The sequence below is a fragment of the Lissotriton helveticus genome, chromosome 7, assembly GCF_964261635.1.
Source record: "Lissotriton helveticus chromosome 7, aLisHel1.1, whole genome shotgun sequence".
NCBI lineage: Eukaryota > Metazoa > Chordata > Amphibia > Caudata > Salamandridae > Lissotriton > Lissotriton helveticus.
Genome location: NC_136068.1, coordinates 1,061,015,130 through 1,061,035,210, shown reverse-complemented (window position 1 = coordinate 1,061,035,210; position 20,081 = coordinate 1,061,015,130). Strand labels below are relative to the sequence as shown.

The following is a 20,081-nucleotide window of genomic DNA, read 5'->3' as shown; positions in this document are numbered from 1 at the left end:
TCTTGTTTTTATAAAGTCGAACTTCGTAAAAGTAGAAATTAAATCTGGAATGATATAAGGGAACTCTCAGTCCCGACCCAACACCTCGCGCCCAACAGGAAAGAGGACACTTAAATATTCGTGCATTAATTTTATAAAAAATTGAATTAACATTCTTTATCTAACCTATTCTAATATTTAGTTCTAGATTAAAGTTATTGTCCCTGTTTTTTATAAAATCATAATCATTGGTTATTTCACAAAATCGTAATCATTGGTTATTGAGATATCCATCCAAGTAATCTAGCATGAGTATACTAGTAAAACAACAGTTATTCACCCTATTAATACACACAACCGTCGTAATTCTGAAGAGTGTATTACCTTATTAAGTTTTCAACACCTGATTGCCAGTTCCAATTTCATTCAATTTGTCGTCCCAATATCACAGGTCCCAGTATCTGTTAACAGAACACCACATAAGTCCATGCTTCTCTCATTCCTATACCAAATCCTAAGTTGTTTCATATAATCACTCACCCGGTTTCTAAGCACAATCCTAGTGTATTCGGGTTTTAGACTGGCGTTTGTTACGGCCGCCATGTTGAATAAGTACACTATGATCGTAATTTCTTCAAGCCGATCATAGTAAGATAAATTACTTAATAATGAAGTAATTTTGAGTATTCGGAATTTAAAATCAATCTAAATATATTAAACTACCACTCTTCGTATTTACCAACACATTTCCGATTTTGCGTAATTTTTTAAATAAGTCACCAAATCAAGTTTCTAAATAGTAATCAATATGTATCAAACCAATAATCAATTTATAATCGCCAAATATATATAGCTTTGAATATCTGTCAGTATTCTTAACTGATACCGAGTTTATTTTTTCGCCGCCATCTTGGAATGGGCAAAAAGAATATAAAATCTCTATTTAATCAAATAATACTCCCATGTTCTATAAAGTATAGAGTCTCAAGTTCATTATTACCAATCAATGTTCTAATCATATTTATATATCTCATATCTGAATACTTGGAACACTTGTGTTTAACATGTGCTCGACTGAAAATATGATATTGGGGCTAGATCATACTTTTTCTTCTATACCTATCTAACTATTAAGAACACAAACATTTGACGTATACTCCACTAAAACTATGATATTTAGTACTAATTATACTTTTGTTCTATTACCTAAAATTTCCTATCATATACTATATCATATGTCCTTTCTCTCTTGAAGGGTACAAGAGTCAGCGTCAAGGTAGAGGGCGCCCCTCATCACTCCGTTATCATTATTTCTTGATCAACATAATGAAACAAATTACATCGTAATGTATTGGTGCATCTCAATCCAGATAGATAACATCACAATGTAATTGTAGCATCTCAATCCAGATCCATGGGGACATGGCATAAGCATTGGAAGAATCCAAATTTCACTAATTATTCTAAGAAGCATTCCAAGAGTTACAGGTAAACGTAAAAACAGAGGATACTATTTTACATTGTTCAATAATTCGGTTTAGCATCATAGTCCAAGAAGTTACTGTTCCCCCAAAAAATACTGCAGTTCTGTATCAACATTAAGTCCCTCCTCTACAGCCCGAAGGACCATAATCCATTTTGCCTCTCTACGTCTCAGTTTTAGCAACCTATTGCCCCCCCGTTTATCCATAGATACATGTTCGATACCATCATAAAACATTTTATGATTTACAGAGTCATTCTTATTTTGGATCATAAGTGAGGCAATAGGGTACCTGGTATCTCCATTTTTCAGCGCCCGGTAATGTTCCACCGTTCGGTCCTTAAGCCTTCTCACTGTACTTCCTACATAAATCTTCCCACTACTGCTATGTTATTTTGTTTACTGAGACTCCCATTCCGACGACGGGGAATGATATAAGCTATGGGAATCTACGAAAGTTACCAATACTGGAGAACAAAAGTTACAGGTAAGTAACTTGTTTTCTTTGGGGATCTTCTAATAAGTGGATAGTTAAGAGACCAACCGATGGTGAACAAGAGTCTGGAGGCCTTAGGGTGAGCAGCACCCATGGATTCTTAAGTGTGAACAGGATCCTACAGACAAGAGGATTCTTAAGTGTGAACAGGATCCTACAGACAAAAGGATCCACATGAACTTCGGGGGTCATGTTGGTCAGGGCGAAGCAAGGATCCATAAGAACTGCCAGGAGTTTTAGGACCTGATTTCGGAGAGAGGATTTAGAGATCGGAGGATGAGTAAGGGTTTAGAGTATCAAAGAGTTCGGGTTTAGAGGATCAAAGAGTGAGCAACTGATTCGAGAACATATTAGTTGGAAGACTTGTGAGTGTGCTGCAGGGCAATAATAGGGTTTCCAGCACTGGATAATGTTAATGGTTCTAGAACATTTGGAAAGTGTAATTTACCACAAATGTCTCCCCAAATTAGCTCCCCGATACTAACCAAGCAATGTTTTGTGAAAGGTTATGATCTGTAAATGGTGGGCCACTTGTATTTGGGTGTCCTGGGCAATTTTTGGCGCTAATTCCTCCATGGACATAGGCTACTTTCAGGCCCAGTGACAAGTGTGATGTCAGCAGGAAGGGTAGCTGTTGTATGCACAGACGAACAGCACAGATGTCCTGAACATTCTCACTTATTCGCACAGATGAGACAAAGGCTCCAATTTCATCTATTTTGCATCATAGCACTATGATTTTTTTGAAAAGCACCTCACCTGATGTATTTCAGTGCCTTAAAGATAGGTCTTGTTGAGGTTCATAGTGCTCACCCTTTGTACCCTTAACTCCTGTGGAAGTCTTTTTTGATTATTTGAATGGCTAAGCAGAGCTCTGTAGTTCATATTGTAGTGTTGTCTATTCTGAGCATGTTTGTTTAGTATAGGGCGCTGCACTATTGCTATCCTGAGAAAATGCGTATTTTATTACTTGGTACACGTTAATTACCATTTACACATTGCAAACCAAATACACGCTACAAAACAAGCAGACAACTCACTGCTAGCAGTTCAAGCATGTTACTTTTTCCGTTAAGGGAGAGATGTGAATGCTGGAAGTATTACCACTACAGGGAAGACTGCTAGAGGCCACAATGGACAAAAAAGCAATATATTAGAAAAAACCTGTATGGTCTCAAAACAGATGGGAGAATGACCCAGGCCCAGTTGAGTTGGTTTTGCACATTTGTCAAAACCATAACTCAGTTGTTTTAATTTCACAAATTTTTATTGGTAGTTTCCAGAACAAAACAAGAATATACAAAAACATACATTAAAAAAGCATAGGCGACAAAACTAAGATCAGATGGTTTGGCAGTGTAGATAATGGAAATGGAGGTATTGCATCATCATAATTCCGGGTAGTTAAATAAATGGGGGAGGTTCGAAATAATAGAAAACCTATGCAACAACAGAAAGATATGCAATAATAAGTGAAGGTAATATGATAGTAGACATAAGTTTTGTGCAAGGTATCTACACAGAAGTGTTGGGCGTTGGTCCGCAGATATCATGCCTCCCAGGGCAAGGTAAACCAAAGCTGACAAGAGACAACTGACTAAGTTTGGAGGTGGGCAGACACAACCCCATAAGCATGGCGGGCAGAAAGTGCAAGTCGGGGGATCATGGGGGTTTGTGCAGGCTAAAGTAATTGTCAAGAGACGTCCACATTTGCCGGCGGGGAGGTCGCCATGGGGTGTTCTGGAGTGAGATGTTGTCAGCACCCCTCAGATATGTGATCCAGTTTAGCCAGCATTTAAAGGAGGCTTTACTGGTGTCTTTCCAGTTATTTCGGATAATATTAACTCCAGCATTGAACATGAGGTCGAGTAGGGTCCTGTCATCCTCTGACAGTGGAGAAGCTCTGGTAAATCCAGACACTAAGGTAGAGAACTCTCTGGTGGGGGAGAAGGAGAAGACCTTTGTGATGAAAGCAAATATTGTGTCCCAAAATATCTTAACACATGTACAGCTTAGTATTAGGTGTTCAAGGTCGCCATCTTTTTCGTTACAGTTCCAGCATGTGGCGTTGTCCCTAATGTTATGTGTAAAGAGACGCGCCGGCGTCCAGAAGGCTTTGTGGAGCAGCCAAAATTTTGTCTCGGAAAGTGTAGGGCTTATTTTATGTCTTGTGGCTGATTCCCATGTTTTGGACCTTTCCTCTTCTGAAATTGGTAACGATGAGTAAGCTTCCCAATACTGTTGGAGCTCTTTATTGAGGTTGGAGTGCTGTGGGCGAAGCATTTTATAGAGTCTGGAGACCTGGTGACCCAGCGTGTTGAGGGAGACTAAATAATTTGGGAGGGATGGAGGATTTTTGGCCAGTTTTGCTTTGGTGACCGCCGTTTTAATATTAAAAAAAGTTATAAAACTCTGTGGCTTCTAGTCCATATTTGGTTTGGAGTTCTTTGAAAGAGAGCGGGTAGTTATTACAGAACAGTTAGTAGGGGAAGAATAACCCTTTGTTGATCCAGATCTCATTGTGGAGAGGTATCCCCTTATATTTTATTGAGAGGTTGTGCCATAATGATTCCCATTTGGAGCCTCTTATCTGTCTAGGTAGTAGTTTGTCAATTTTTAGGAGGGTAAGTCTTGTGTTTTTAAAATGGGAACTGAGCAACAGGTTGTGCTCGTTTCAGCTACGAGGATAGATGCTGGGGCGAGATTTTTAATAAGGGCTCTCTCGACAGTAAGCCATACCGGAGTATAGTCAGCCGGTGGTGCCAGCCAGTACGAGCCCTGCTTGGCAAAGAAGGCTGTCTGATATAATTTGAAATTCGCTAAGTTGATACCACCCATGGATTTATCTAGGCGTAATTCTTTTAGGCTAATCTTGGCTTTTTTCCCTTTCCACAAGAATTTAGAGAGAAGATTGTCCAATTTATGATGGACGTCTTGGGATAAGGTGAGAGGGAGAATCATAATGAGATAATTAACTAGGGGTGAGATCATCATTTTAATGGTCTCAGCCCTTCCCCACCAAGTTATATAGCGGGGGGACCAGCCATCCAATTGTGTTTTAATTTTATTTAGAGTGATGGATTCGTTGTGATGAAGTGTTTCGAGAAGGGAGCTGCCAAATTCGATTCCCAGGTATTTAATGAAGCCAGTTTGCCATGTAAGGCCTGAGGAGCCTAGCATGTCTCTGGTACCGTGGACGTTTAGCGGTTTTACTTCAGATTTATCGCAATTTAATTTGTATCCAGAGTGTAGTGAGAATTTCCCAATGGTATCCATAAGAGCCTCTATGGAGGTCTCTTTTTTCTCTGTGGCAATTAGAATGTCGTCAGCATAGGCTGCAAGTTTCACCTGTGTGTCTCCGAAGCTCACTCCCGCTATATCTTTATTCTGTTTTATATCTAATAGAAGAGGTTTGAGGGCTAGAAGAAACCGGGCCGGAGAGAGAGGGCACCCTTGTCTGGTGCCCTGTTGTAGTCGGAATGAGTCTTAAAGGGTACCATTGATGGCGATTCTGGCAGACTGCGAGGAATAAAGGGCCATTACCATGTTGATGTAGGAGTTCCCTAGGTTAAAGGCTGTCATGCAATGATGTAAAAAGGACCAAGAGACCCTATCAAACGCTTTTTCAGCTTCGAGGGTTATGGCTACCATTGGGGAGGGTGTTATCTTTGCTTTCCAAGGATATGGCAAAGGAGCTGTGTGTTATCGTTGGACATTCTGTGTTTTAAAAACCCTACCTGGGAATCACTGATTCATTTGGGGAGGATGGCGTTTAGTCTGTTCGTTAGAATTTTTGCTTTGACTGTGATGTATTCCTATAGGTTCTGTATCGATCCCCCTATTCCTGACCCTATTCTGGTTAACAAGTTAACTAGCAGCCATCCCATGAGGCAGAAAACCCCCATGATGCAGGAACCGTTATCTGATAAAGCCACACTACGGCACAGGAACGTGTTATCTGATTAGGTCATAACGCTTGCCATCTAATTAGACAAGCGATATTCCTCCAGCCCCTGATAAGGCATACGGAGTTCTCAAAACAAATCAAACCTATGACAACCTGGGAAAAACCCTGCGGCCATTGTTTTGATTTCACCGAGAACTTCAGCAAAAGAATGTGCTAACGACCTGGTCGTATGACATCCTTATTGACGTATCTATGTCCATCCTTACGTCAATCTCGGCACCTTAAAGGTATAAATATTACCGATATTGCCCTATGCAAACACACGCGGTGGTGACGAGATCGGAGCAGCCAGACTTGCCGAAGCCCAGAGCAGAGCAGACCCCGCTGGCGCAGCCCCGCCTTTCCTGACGCGCTGAGAACGAGACGCTGCCTTTCTCCTGCCGAGAAATCCAGCTCCGGCGCTTCCGGGTAGCCCTCGCAGGCAGCCTGGAATATCGAGACCAGAGACGAGAGATACCATCCCTCATCCATCCTAGATTCCAGGTACAGAACTGAATAACCCCTCGCAGAGAATTCTTTAGTCAGTCACTTGGCAAAACAAACTTAACTTAAACTGTAACTTTCTATTCCCGCCCACGCATTAGACTTAGGTCAGGTACACGGGGTAGGCGTAGTTAGAAACACCAGTTGAGTACGATTAGTCAAATGTATATGTGTATGTAATATATCTTATTCATTTTAAACCTTCATATGGCTTAGAAACCATATCAATGTTTTTACAGTATTATTTTATACTTCTGCTTTTATTGTATGCACTTTACTTAACCATAAGTATTGCAATAATATCGATCCATTTCTCTTGTATGAGAAAAGAGACTGATCAATAAATAACATCTTTTATTGAACACGCCCGTCTCTTCCTTTTCTCTACAATCTGATGAGACTAAGAATGCACGTACTGACTGAGTAAAATAAATTGCCTTTTGTTCACACGACTCTCGAGATACACTCTTGATTAGGGGAGAGCGAAGTTGTCATGTTCTATGGTTGTCAGAAACTAAATCCCTTCTTGTCTATCCAGGGAGGTTCAACTCCTCCTTGCCTATTCGAGAAAGTTTCTAGTGAACTCTGAGCTAGCTGGCAAACCCAAAACTTTAAGTCTAATATCGACAGTAGTAGACCTAGTTAACGTCTGGTCTAGGCCTATACTATTGAAGGTATTATTCCAATGCGCAGAGCCTATTGGGATAATAGGAACTACACTTCATGGCGCCCAACGTGTTTGGAAGGGCGATAAAACTAACGTAAGACATTTAGAGTAACTCAGTCGTGCTTTCTCACTCAGACCCCTTTTTCCCATAGTACTCCAAAGACGTCTGGAGTGGGTGAAAGGTAATATCCGCCAAACCTCGCAGGAGGAAACTCCTATGTATGGTACTTGGTTTACTCAACGTTGAAGGATAAACCGTTCCAAAATATTGTGCATCTAATCTTTGTTTCCATAAGAAACCTGATCTGCAAACAAACAAAGTAACCATCCTGTCGGTAAAATGGTAGACAGTGATGATGAAAGAGAGGCAGTTAGATTAGCAACTGAACTCGCAGCAGCTGATACTGCACTGCAAGAAGCAGACCAGGATATAATACTCATCCCGGTCATCAAAAGGAAATCTATAACCTTAAAACTTATAGAAAATGGACTGACACCTAGAGGTGGTACAGTCATATTCGTAATTGAGGCACACGAATATCGGCAGACAGAGGTATACTATTCATGGATACATTTTCCAGCAGCAAATGCTGTAACAAAGTACTTCCACTATTACAAAACAGAGGAACCTCCTAATGAGTACACTCCTTTCGAGGAGGTGGAAGTACCACTTAAATTTCAAGAGCACCTGCTCTTATTTAATGGCGCCCTAAAACATAATAATCACATCACCAGGCTCGGTCCTTTAGGTAGACCAGGAGCAACGTGGCCGGTCCTAGCCGGATACACACCACATCCAGACATCAATGGGATGTCTCAAGCAGAGCTTTTAAAACAGCTAAAACAACTAATAAAATTACATAGACAATTAGTCCAATATGTGATGCGGACTTCAACAATTCAACCAGCAATTAAAATTCCACAGCTGACCCCTCACCAGGGGAACACAAATAAAATTACACCACAGAACATACAATCCTGCCTAGTTAAAGTACCAGCTAAACGGGAACAAATACCATTCTGGTTAGCACAAAAAATCACCCAAATAGAGGCTGTGTTTCCAGACACCACCCCGTTAGAAAAACACAGGATTCTGACTATCTGTCTTCCAATGGGAATCGCACCACACATTGAGGACTGTGACACTTGGGGTACAGTCTTTGCTTCCATCTACACAAAAACGCACGGTGTTCCATCCATTTCGGTAATACCAGATGTGCTAAAACAAATTCAAGACGAATATGGTCCAGAACCCGCTTTAACTCTTGGTATGAAATTACTAAAAGACTTCAAGCAGGTCTCGGCTATATTATTAGCCAACATAAAGGGAGAAGCAGCAAACGTGGCGATCCGCCAGAGGTTAAAAGAGACAGATATAGCAGACCAACCAGCTGAAATTGCCAGAATCATAGAAAAATCCTATGAGGAACTAGGTAGAGATAGTTTAGGTGGAATACCAGTAAAACCACAACTGATTGAAAGTCCTGAAAAAATATTTTTTAATAATAACTCAACATCACAAAAAAAGAGCTGGGATGGAAACAAACAATCCAATCCTAAAGAAAAGAAATTCCAGTCCAGAGGAAGGTCTCCTAGGCAAAGAGAAAAATCTCCGAACCAAAGACACAGGTCACCCCAGAGTGACCCCTCTGGGAAAAGATATAACCTTAGAAATAGGGATAATATAAAGAAGCCTGATAGATATCAAGACATTGATACACGTCCCTCTCAATCTTTTCAGACTTCCTCGCAGAAATCGGAAAGAAGAGGACGATCAGAACAAAGAGAAGAGCACGCCAAGTCCAAAGACAAGGAACCTGCTCAGCTAAAAAAGAAATTACAATTTCCAAAAAAGAAGGTAGCCAGTATCAAGGTAGTTAACAATGCCGAGAATACTGAGGACACAACTGAAAAACGGAGAATGGGCTCAGACAATGCTAGACAGCGCAGCAGAAGTGAGCATAGCTCGCAAAGTCCTTATGAATCATCTGGAGACAGTGGACACAAATGAATATCTTCAAGTGGAAACTGCAGACACCAGAGTTAGCAAACCTCACAAAATATATGAAATAACTTTACGTATAGAGGGGGATAAGACTAGAAAAATAAGGGGACTATTTTGGGATAATCTCTCCAAGGGCTATGACATCCTTCTAGCTGAAAAAGACTGGCCACCAGAGTTTGTCAGGGAGTGCCCTCATGGCGAAGAAATAATTATGCCTGCCTTCTCAAATCATATCCCAATTCATAAAAAATACACACTTGCCAGAAAGTGGGCAGTAGCTCAAGCTCCTGCTTTATATAAAAATCATGTAGGATGGGATGAGGACTCTCCTCCTCACAAAATCCAGTTAAAATCACAACCTACTGCACAAAGGCAGTACCCAATTAAGCAAGAAGCTAAAAAGCAGGTAAAAGAAATCCTAGATCAGCTAGAATACCAGGGGGTGATTGAAACTTGCACCTCACAAATGAACAACCCTTTGTTTCCGGTCTCCAAACCAGACAATTCATATCGTCTAGTTTTGGATTACCGACATCTTAACTCATGTTGCAAAACTTTTGCAGTGCAAAACTCGCATAGTGCTGCACTAATGAATAACATAGTGCGCAAAAAATACAAAACAACATTAGACATCTCTAATGGATTCTTTTGTCAAAACATAGCACCAGAGAGCAGATATTTGTCTGCATTCTCAATAAATGGCACTCAAAAACAATTTTGTCGGTTAGCCCAGGGGTACAAGAACAGCCCGGGAGTATTCTCAGCGAGAGTAACAGAATTACTACAAACATATGATGACGAAGCATTATCTTATGTCGACGACATATACTTAACAGATGATGACTTGGATACTCACTTGAAGAGAGTGAACACCATAATACTTGGGTTCGCAGCAGAGGGTTACAAATTCAACTTTAAAAAATCCAGAATTGCCCATCTAACAGTCCTGTTCTTAGGATACGAATTATCAAGTGAAGGCAAAAGCCTGGCTGACAATTTCCTAGAGAAATGTGCCGTACTCCAAGCACCTAGAACACTAAAAAACCTACAGTCAATTCTAGGCTTCCTAAATTTCGGAAGAACATACATTGCAAATTACGCAGAAAGGGTCAAACCCCTTTATGATCTAATAAAACCAGATTTTAAAAGAACCAATTGGACTCAAATACACACAGAAATTTTGAGATCCTTACAAACAGACATGTTAATTAAAACAAAATTAGAAACACGTGATAACACACGCAATCTTGTGATTCGAGTCATCCCAGGAAGATGCGGATTCACATACCTGACCTCTAATGAGGGAGAAAAGGTACCAATTGCATTCAAATCACACTTGTACACCAAGGCTGAAATTAAATTTAGCCCAACTGAAAAAATTCTTACTGCAACACAGACAGCTATAGCAAAAGAACGAGCCCTGGCACAAGGTAAACGAATAATAATCGTGACACCAATACCAGCCCTAGAGGCTGTAACAAAAGCAAGCATTCCAAATGCTAAAGCGCTCCATCCGAGATGGATACAATGGGCTAATTCTCTTGCTGCAACAGACGTGGCATACGAATTTGATCCTAACTTAAAAACACAAGAATTTCTCCAATATGAATTTGAATGTCCTCCGCCGACCGAAATTCTGCCTCTAGACCATTACGGCTGTATAATATACACAGACGGATCAGCACAACCCGCAGTAGGGGGTAAACAAGCCTACAGTGCTGCGTGCGCGATCGTTAAAGGTCGCTGGCACGAAGGGAAATTTAAACCAGCTATCACTAAAACACAATCTCTAGGAGATTGTACAGCTCAGCGAGCGGAACTACTGGCGTTCAAGATGGCGCTTGAAAATACCAATCGAGAATTCCTCACACTCATAGTGTGCGATTCATATTATTGCGTTCAGTCTTGCAATGAATACTTGCAGATCTGGCTTCAGAATGGTTTCAAGGATGCGAAAGGTGGCACAATCAAGCATAAAATGCTCTGGGAACAAGTAGTTATTTTACAGAAAGAACTACCAAAGACTCACGTGATACATACACTGAGTCATCAACGTGATGGCGTTCACGTTGCAGGGAATTCATTGGCTGATGAGGCCGCGAAGGCAGCTGTGCAAACGGCTTCCGTAGCTGCCATCACTCGGTCAAAAACAAAAATAGACAGCGAAATATTACAGGCTGTCAGCGCTACAGAAAAGGATTCAATAGAAACACTCCCGAAAGGCTTTCCAGTAAAATACTCATACATAACTGATGCAAACAATGTTCCTTTTGCTCGAATCCCTGGAGTGGGGGATAGGGCAATTCCAAACATGGAGCATAGGTTAGGACTGATAATAGCGGCACATGAAGGGCTTGCTTCTATACATGCTGGCGTCTCAGCCACAGTATCATTATTAAAACAGAGATACTGGTGGCCACAAATGAGAAGACAAACAAGGAACTATGTTTTAGAATGTGAAATATGTCAAAGAATGAAAGTATCAACGGTGAGACGCCCAGCGCAGACGCCCCTTCTAATCTCGGATAAACCATTAGCCTGTGTTTACCTAGACCACTGTGGTCCCTTACAAAGGGATGGTAACTATAAATATATCTTGGTTGCAGTGGACTCATATACGAGATTCATATGGATGTGGCCCCAGCGAACGGCTGACGCCAGAACTGTTATAAAAGATTTGCGAGTCTTTATCAGCACATACGCAATTGGCATGCTGCATTCGGACCATGGTCCTGCTTTTAGCTCTAGAGCTTATAAGGAGGCCATGGTCAGCATGGGCGTGACATTGCGGTACTCTTGTCCATTTCACCCTGAGGGGAACGGAATTGTTGAAAGAAAAAACCGTGACATAAAGCAATCTATAACGGCGAAGGTATTAGGTTCGGGAGCTGGGTGGGTCAAACATCTAATAAGTGTCCAACGTAGTCTAAATAACCTGCCAAGAAATTCTCTGAAGGGATTCAGTCCGTACGAATTATTATTTGGAACTAGGATGTTAATCTCTGACCTTGACAGTCAGACTTCAGTGGTAAAGGAAAAAAGCTTTGATATCAAAGATCGTTTGGCTATTTTACAGGACTTAAATGAAACAAGAAAAGACCTGAGCAACATAAAGTTGAAACAGCAGCCAACAACCACTGAAGAACCACCACCTGTCCCAGCAAGACCTGTCTGGATTCCAAAAGTCGGGGATCTAGTCAGAGAAAAGATCGCGGTAAAGAAGGAATTTGGGCCTTCTTACAGAAAAGCAGTTCCTGTCTTGTCTGTCAACGGGACAAGATCAGTAGTACTACCGCCGCTTGCTGGTAAAAAGGAGAACCGAGTTGTATCCATCGACCTGGTAAAACCACAATCATGTGGCCGATAACAAATAGTAGGCCAAGTGGACTCCCCATAAGTAGCAGAACACCAAGGTTTGCTACCAGTACAGAGGTCCTAACAAAGAGGCTAATCACATTCGAAACGCCTACAGAAGAACAACAAGGACTATGCAAAAATGCAATAGAACTTAGACCTCTGAACACCCAAATAAAAACATTTAGCAGAGACACACCAACCTATAATGAAGTAACAAACGACTATGCAAGAAACAGTAATCCTGAAGCAATTGGAACAATTGACAGAACTGCATCCGGCTACTTCATAAACTTCGATGATTCCTCCGAAGGCTTCACTGAATCAAAAACACAGCCATTATCAAAAACCTTTAAAGATAAAGCTAAAGAACTTTTGAAACAATTGAAAGAAACATATCTGATTTCTCCATGGATTGAATTTTGGGTGGGTTTTGGTGCATTTATCCTCATACTTTGGCTCATCATGATACTAACTTTGGGACACTTCATTGAGAGAAAATATGCTAAAATGGACACAGCAAGTCAGAAAATCAACTTGATCCTCAAACCACACACATCTTCACACGTCGAGAAAAGAGAACTTTCTTCAGTCAACTTCACAGCCAATCCTATACCGGGTGGGGTAGCATGGGATAACACTGACTATGAAATCTATGGTCCGGTTGAAATCCTGAAATATCCACACCAGATTAAAATCTCATTGAGTGACTTTGTAAAACCAAGCTCATTTGCTGATGATTGGGACTTTGAAAGTATAAATAATATGATGTCTGACTTAGTAATGTCTGCTAAATTTACCAAACATGATTATTTGCAGGGTTCGACAAATTATGATAGTATGTACTGTTATAACCACTATGGTAACCATTTTCTACATAGATCTGCACAACCTAGAAATGTTTTAAATTATAATCAATGGGAACATTGTGCAACCCCTCCAAAAGGAAGTTCAAGAACCGTTTATGACAAATATTCATACTTTTCAGGTTTTAACACAAGTAATGCCGAAACATTTTATTTCAAATTGTCAAATAAGACAGGGACAAAGACCATGATAACCAACACAAAATTGATATATTCAGACTCATTCTTTGAACAAATGAATACTTTTGGTTTTGATTATTGGGACAAAAATGTTGAATTGAAAAGTGTTTGGGGCACAAAAGAATGGCAAGTACAGGGTATAGAATCTTTGTTTAGAGCCTGCATGATCCCAGAACAAATTATATTTTTAAATGACACTGTTCAACAAACTACCTGTCTTGGCTTAGCCAAAATCAAAGACTTAAATAAACCGTCTATTCCAAAACCAACAATGAACAGCAATAGCTCCACAGATGAAGAGATAGACGTAAATTATGTATTAAACCAAAACAGAACACATCCTGATTGGAAACAGTGGTTGATCTGGCCCACAGATACTAATAACTGTCAAAACAGATTCCTGAACAAAACACAGGGGTTCAAAATGACCAGGCCAGACCCTAGATATCCCCAAAGACATCACCCAGGGATAATAACCACCTACAGTGTGGGCAAATTATGCCTTCAATGGCTACAAACTTCCACACTGGCAGAAATTAAGCAACACCTAACTTTACTTACTGATGGTGCTGACTTGCGTGATTTCACTATGGGACCACGCAAACAGCGTCAAAAGTGTTTTATAGCAGCCTCTGTATATGCAGCATACAATGAGGCCTGGAAGGTTACTCAAATTGAGACAGCAGAAAGGATACGGGAAATTGACCGTATTAATTTGGAAAAATCACTTTCTGTAGTGGACAATGGGTTAATGACTCTGTCCTCCAGAATTTTTTCTCTGGACAGCATTGTGTCTTCAGCAATCGACATAATATCGCAAGACTTACTGTTGTTACAACACGGTCAGTCTCAATTGCGTTCTATTGTACAGCTTGGCTGGACGTTACAAAATCTGCGTTCAGGCTATGTGCCTTGGCGTTTAATCAACACAACGTCACTTTTCAATATCTTTAACCTTACTGATAAACAAATCAGTATGGCCCAGAAGGGTGCTGATTATACAATCCTGAGCATTGAGAAACTCGAAAGATTACCAGTGACAATGTCAGAACGACCTGTCAGTGAATGGATAATACATGGGATAATTAATATTCCAATCTCAACCTTCAGGTTTCAATACTGCCAAAAATATATACAGGCTGGCATGTACGAAAAATTGGGAAAAGGGTGCATTAAAACAACATGGGACTTGCCCTATTCACATGCATGTGTCAGTAATAAAGGACAGAAAGTGTTTCTTAGTGGCAATAATTGTGCGATGTCACTAAGCGGTACACTTCTGTGTAACGGAATTAGTTTGCATGGAGCCTGTGAAGGGAACTCAAATAACCTTTCATGTCACCAGCTAGGCACACCTGCTACAGAGATAGAACCATTCTTTCAAAGACTCTATAATGGGAGTTACATTCTAATTGTGGACCGCAGATGCTGTAGTCTTATGCCCGGGACTCCTTATCTCGTAACCACGACTGCGAAGGTCAAGTGCTGTGGACGCTTATTGTTCCCCAGCTCCCTTCCAGACAGGGAGGCAAGGGCATGGCCCAACTTGAAAATTACTTCTATTCGAATAGATACTTTAAGCCGAATGAAAACAGTGCTTCTTCAGACGCCGACAAGGCTCACGTCATCAAAAGAAACGTATGATCTCCTAGTCGCAAGGACGACTGCAGAGATACATTCATTGTTATCGACTAATTCCCCCATACATTTCGCAGAAATCCTGAATGAAATCTTAAATATTTCTGATACCAGTGGAGTCTCAAAAGTATTTAAGACGGTATTTTCGATGGCATTAACACCATTCAAAGCCATACTGGGTATTTTTCCAGATTTCGTCCATTCGATTTTTGGCGGACTTCCCCTCATTTTAGGACTAATTGCAGGAATCCTATTCTTAGTCCTTATATTTCGTTATGGCAAACCATGTCACAGACAAAACACCTGCGACAAGGGAAGAAACAATCCTAGCCATTGGATACCGGGACCGGATATCAAAAATCCTGGGACTATCCCGGCTTAGAGACCTGAACATGACTTGGTTTCTATCATTTCGACCCATGTGGCATCGATGTGTTTTACCTGTATTAAGGTGCCTGCTATGCGGAGAAGAATGCGTGTTAGACACCTGTCTGACGCTACAATCGGATGCGCCAATGGATGCAGAAACATTGTTGAGTCCGATAAAGGCTCATGCTTTGTGCTGCCCTCAAAGGCTACCAATCCTGATGACGGCATTCGTGGAAGCTTCACCACTACGATTAAGGGGTAGTGAAGTTCAAGATGAAAGCAGCATCGATCAGGTACGACCTTCTGTCAGCGACATTAATCAGAATGTCAATGGAGACAATCATGCGCACGAATGCATGGTTACACCTATTTCCGAGTTAGTGGAACTCTCCCAGGAAGCTGTTGACAACTTTTTCGAGAGTCTAAATGATATGATGTTCTCACCAGAGCAGTAATAGAGACTTTTGAGCAAGCTCGTACACGGCGTTCCCTGATTTTGGCCTTCTACTTGAAAAACAAAATACCATGAACAATTTTCCCTCCAGTTCACGGACAGCAACTTTTTTCAGCAGCCCCAAAATATTTTTGCATATTTTTCGGGACACTATCTTCTGCTTAAAGTAAGAACTATTCTTGGAGAACTAAAATTTCTAATTTTAGATAGCTTATAGACATTAGCTGCCCGCTGGTATGTTCATAATTATTTTTATTCTGTGATGAAATGGTCTCGAACCTTTTTTCTGTATTAAGAGCCATTTCATGTGTAAATTCTCATATACATGTTAGTTATAATATATAGATATGCGTGATTACTTTAGCATTATTCTACAGCTTGTGTGCATACATTACATGTGACTGTTTTCCGTATATTTGATATTTTCAAAATGCATTTATGTATTTTGGGGTGGTAAGGTATACACGACACTCTACAGTATGTTTTACTATGCATAGATTCGTAAATATGTCCATAGTTAGCGTGGAGTGGGTGTGATGTATTCCTATAGGTTCTGTATCGATCCCCCTATTCCTGACCCTATTCTGGTTAACAAGTTAACTAGCAGCCATCCCATGAGGCAGAAAACCCCCATGATGCAGGAACCGTTATCTGATAAAGCCACACTACGGCACAGGAACGTGTTATCTGATTAGGTCATAACGCTTGCCATCTAATTAGACAAGCGATATTCCTCCAGCCCCTGATAAGGCATACAGAGTTCTCAAAACAAATCAAACCTATGACAACCTGGGAAAAACCCTGCGGCCATTGTTTTGATTTCACCGAGAACTTCAGCAAAAGAATGTGCTAACGACCTGGTCGTATGACATCCTTATTGACGTATCTATGTCCATCCTTACGTCAATCTCGGCACCTTAAAGGTATAAATATTACCGATATTGCCCTATGCAAACACACGCGGTGGTGACGAGATCGGAGCAGCCAGACTTGCCGAAGCCCAGAGCAGAGCAGACCCCGCTGGCGCAGCCCCGCCTTTCCTGACGCGCTGAGAACGAGACGCTGCCTTTCTCCTGCCGAGAAATCCAGCTCCGGCGCTTCCGGGTAGCCCTCGCAGGCAGCCTGGAATATCGAGACCAGAGACGAGAGATACCATCCCTCATCCATCCTAGATTCCAGGTACAGAACTGAATAACCCCTCGCAGAGAATTCTTTAGTCAGTCACTTGGCAAAACAAACTTAACTTAAACTGTAACTTTCTATTCCCGCCCACGCATTAGACTTAGGTCAGGTACACGGGGTAGGCGTAGTTAGAAACACCTGTTGAGTACGATTAGTCAAATGTATATGTGTATGTAATATATCTTATTCATTTTAAACCTTCATATGGCTTAGAAACCATATCAATGTTTTTACAGTATTATTTTATACTTCTGCTTTTAATGTATGCACTTTACTTAACCATAAGTATTGCAATAATATCGATCCATTTCCTTGTATGAGAAAAGAGACTGATCAATAAATAACATCTTTTATTGAACACGCCCGTCTCTTCCTTTTCTCTACAATCTGATGAGACTAAGAATGCACGTACTGACTGAGTAAAATAAATTGCCTTTTGTTCACACGACTCTCGAGATACACTCTTGATTAGGGGAGAGCAAAGTTGTCATGTTCTATGGTTGTCAGAAACTAAATCCCTTCTTGTCTATCCAGGGAGGTTCAACTCCTCCTTGCCTATTCGAGAAAGTTTCTAGTGAACTCTGAGCTAGCTGGCAAACCCAAAACTTTAAGTCTAATATCGACAGTAGTAGACCTAGTTAACGTCTGGTCTAGGCCTATACTATTGAAGGTATTATTCCAATGCGCAGAGCCTATTGGGATAATAGGAACTACACTACATGACTTTGCAGTCCATATTTATGAGGGAGATGGGGCGGTAGTTTTTAGTTAGGAGGGGATCTTTACCTTCTTTCGGGATGACAATTATGGTGGCTTCGCTCATGGACTCCGAAACACTACCAGAGGGGGCTATCGAATTGTAGAGCTTTTGGAGCATGGGGGTTAGTGACTTATCAAATGTTTTATAGAAATTTGCGGAGAATCCAGCTGGACCCGGGGCTTTGTTGCTCTTAAGTGATTTGATAGAGGACAGGACTTCAGTGTCTTTAATGGGGGAGCCTAATGCAGTGTTCTCTTCTTAAGAGAGTTTAGGTAGATTTAAGGCCTCTAGGTATTCAGTGCAAGCTGCTGGATCAAATGACATCTTCCTGTAAAGGTCTTCGTAAAAGGACTTGAAAGTGTCTACAATCTTCCCCTGCCTGGTGTGTGTGATATTAGACGGTCCTTGATTGAGGTTATGGTAAGCAATTTCTGTTTGTGCTTGAGGTAGAATGCAAGGAGTTTCCCAGCTCTATTCCCATCACATAGTTTCAGGGCTTTGAACTTATTGACCCAGACACCTGCGTGTCTGCTGACAATGGTGTTATATTCGTATTTCTTTTTGATCAATTGCTCTAAAACACTTCTGTTGTCCAAGTCAGTAGAGTGGGTGATTTCTAGGGATTTAATGTCTTTTTCGAGTCTATTTAGATCCTGATTTAATTCTTTGTTTTTGCTCTGATGCCTATGACCACCCTCTAATTGTGGCTTTTAGTGCGTCCAGACTATGGAGGTGGGAATCTCAGGGGAGTCATTCATTGAGATGTATTCAATTATGGCGCTTTCTATTAACTGTTTATTTGCGGGAACCAATAGAATTTCATCATTAAAGCGCCAGCGTCTTGGGGGTAGGATCGAGTGAGAGCCCGCGAGCTTGATGCTAATGCAAGCATGATCGGAAATCAACTTTGAAGCTATATCAGTTTCCTCAATGAGGTGAGTGAAGGGGCTAGATATCAGGATATAGTCAATTCTGGAATATGAGTTGTGTGGGGCGGAGTAGAAGGTGTAGTCCTTCCCGTCAGGATGTTGGAGTCGCCAGGAATCTTTTAATAGGAATTTATTGCATAGGCGCGTGAGTGAATCGTGAAATCGAGAAGGCTGGAATGGGCATTTTGAGTGGCGGTCTCATAAGGGGTCCATGGGAAGGTTGAAGTCTCCACCCACCACTAGGAGCTTATCCTGAGGGATGTTTTCTATCGCTTGGGAGACTGATTCCCAGAAGTCAGGCGTATCAGAGTTGGGGCCGTATATGTTCACCACATGGATTGGGTCATCGTCTCTCAACAGATGGGTAATCAGTAGTTTACCGTCCGTGTCGTGTGAATGCGAGGTGACCGATAGGTTAGGTTTTTTTGATATTAGGGTTATCACTCCTCCCTTCTTATGATTTGCCGAGGAGCAGAGAGTGTGGGAGATCCAGTCTGAGAGCTTAGTCTCTTGAAGCAGAATGACATCCCTTTTTGATTTAGAGAGGTATTCGAAGACTTTCTGTCTTTTCACAGGGTGATTAAGACCCTTGACATTCAATGAGACTACAGTGAGGTTCTCTGATAGGGAGTTAGTCATAGCTATCTATCTAGTTATTATCGCTAAGGGAATTGGCCAATGCAAACCAGTTGTTGTCTGATATGGAAACGCTAACTGGAGGATTCCAGGTACAACTCTTGTGTGTGGACATTTGGGAGTGTATGATTTGTGCACTATCATAATGTGCCAGCCTTCACAACAAAAAAGAAAAAAGAAAAACAAGTGGAAACGACCGGTGAAGTGAAAAACCTCAATCTTGACCCCTCCCTACCCTCCTCCCCCCATCCTCATCTTCCCTCTCCCCAACTCTCCCCTCCCACCCTCCCCAGTGTACGAAAGTTAGAGTGTGCGACTGTAGTATTGTCTGCTAGGAGAACAGAGGTTATGAAGGAGGCAATAGAACTTCAGGCTAGTCAGGTTATATGAGGAGCCCACAATAGACCTTAGACAGGTAGTTATCAGCTTATACAGTAGCTAAACAACGAGTAGGTTATAAAACTACATAGTGACTATATCCGAACAGTGGAGTCAAACATAAACTGTGGATGCAACTAGCATAGCTCTCAACATACTTAACATAGTGTGTTGCGTAGTCATAGTTATTCAAAAATACAAACGAAATCCCTACTGAGAGCGAAAGAGCACAGTAAATGCAGTAATTTGGTGACA

The 20,081-nt window shown here is 41.2% G+C and overlaps 1 protein-coding gene across 3 annotated transcripts in view; it reads left to right on the top strand.

Moving 5' to 3' along the window:
• CYTH1 (cytohesin 1) overlaps nucleotides 1–20,081 on the top strand; it is an 836,242-nt gene that overhangs the window by 791,752 nt on the left and 24,409 nt on the right. The window lies entirely within an intron of this gene.